The sequence below is a fragment of the Tupaia chinensis genome, unplaced genomic scaffold (genome assembly GCF_000334495.1).
Source record: "Tupaia chinensis unplaced genomic scaffold, TupChi_1.0 Scaffold000302_1, whole genome shotgun sequence".
NCBI lineage: Eukaryota > Metazoa > Chordata > Mammalia > Scandentia > Tupaiidae > Tupaia > Tupaia belangeri.
This window is the reverse complement of record NW_006159792.1, coordinates 962-2,854: the sequence shown is the minus strand read 5'-3', so window position 1 is coordinate 2,854 and position 1,893 is coordinate 962.

The following is a 1,893-nucleotide window of genomic DNA, read 5'->3' as shown; positions in this document are numbered from 1 at the left end:
GTGGGCATGCGTGCCCAAGATCCCGAGAGGAGAATGGAGGAGAAGGGATTGCGGTGTGGCCATCCCCCAGGGGTGATTTCTCACTTTCTGTCACTGTCTCCCCGGAGAGCTCACACACCCTATTGCAAAAAATCTCTCTTAAAAAAAAGACAAAAAAAATGTCAACCAAACTCATGTACAACTCATAATTAAAAATTACCAAACTCATGTATAACTCATGAATTTGCCATCATGAGTCATATTGTTGTCACTGGTTTGTACACAAGGTCAAATCCCTCCGGTTAATTTTCAGACTTGGGGCCTTGGGAGAGAGCTTAGTCAATACTGCTGAGTACCCAGCAGGGGGCGCTCAACTCCTTTCAGAAGTTTTGATTCACAGGCAGGTGTTTCAGGGAGCTGGCGTGAAGGCCCTGACTAAATGTGCCCTTTCCCTTGGAAGGGATTCGGCATATGGGGCGGGGGCTGCCGTGCTGGGCAGGGGTCGCTGTGAAGGAAGTGCGGCCTCCCTTAGACTCCAGTCAGCCACTCAGACTGGGCAGCATACCTAGAGGGCCCCTCACTCGTTCTCTGGGAGCCAAGGGAGGGCCGTGGAGAGGTGAGGGACATTTAGAACTTCGTTTACAAAAACGATGGATGGAATTAAGAATTCCACCTGCCCATGACCCCCAACTCATTCTCGGGCCTGGGGCTCTTGAAGATGTTTCCGGCAATTTATGTTGCATCATTCGGACACTTTAGACGTTATTCTGGAGTAGTCCATCGGACTCTGGAAAGACAGCTCCGAAGCTCCCTTTCTCGGTTTGGTTCTGCTTTCCCCACAGTGAAGTCCGTTCCCCAGTTCCTGGCTGGGCTGCACCCATTTGTGAGCGCCCGTGAAAAGCAGCGGCATGGTAGGAGCTGGCCTGGAAACGCAGCCAATAGTCTTGTTTTGTTTTTCAAGTTTTTGCCATAGGGCATGTGTACTCACCAGAGAGAGAGAGAAAAAATGAGAAACCACACCTTAGGGCGATGGCCACACTGTGATTCCTTCACCTCCATTCTTGTCCTGGGATTTTAGACATGCACACACACGTGCCCGACCTGATTTTCAAGCCGCCAGGTCCAGGACTCGAACCGCGGTCAGTCTTGTAGGAATCTATCCCTTAACTATCGTGCCACCTGCTGGCCCAGCTGGTAGTCTTAGGGGGCTTCATATCTACAGGCTTCAGGCCAGATGACGGGCGTCCACAGCCAGCTTCACGAGCATGCCATTCGTGTCCGGGGCCCACACTGGAAAGGCCTGTGTTTGGTGCCATGCTCTGCCACCACCGCCTTGGAACTCTTAATGATTTTTCAACAAGGTGCCCACTTTTGCACTTCGTACGTGGGTCCCACAGATAATACAGCTGGTCCTTGAATCAGTGGTAGCCATCCGCTAGGGTTTTCGGTTGGGTGGTGATTATTGGCCTAGCAAATACCCTGGGACTTGGGTGTGAGAATTGAAGCCACTGTAGCGTGACCGAAGAGCAGGCAGGGCCAGGAGAAGCAGCAAGAGAAAAGCCGGGGCAAACTCCCTGCTTGCTGTGGCAACCCGATGGGGTTCCAGTTCCCTGAAAGCTGGCCTAACTGAGCCTGGGGTACAAGGGGTACAGAAACGCTGGAACCGCGGCAAGACGGGTTTGGTGGATGGCTGAGAGAACTCGGTAAGTGTGGCTGTCACACGGTCCCAGGGGATGTCTCTGCCTAAATCTCTTCCTAAGAAGGTGTTTTTCTTTTTTGCTATGGGACGCATGTGCTTGCTGGAGAGAGAGAGTAAATTACCACACGGAGGATGGGCACACCGCCACCCCTTCCTCTCCAGTCTCTTCTTGGGATTTTGTGCACATACAGGAACGCACCCACTGCGGTCCTCAA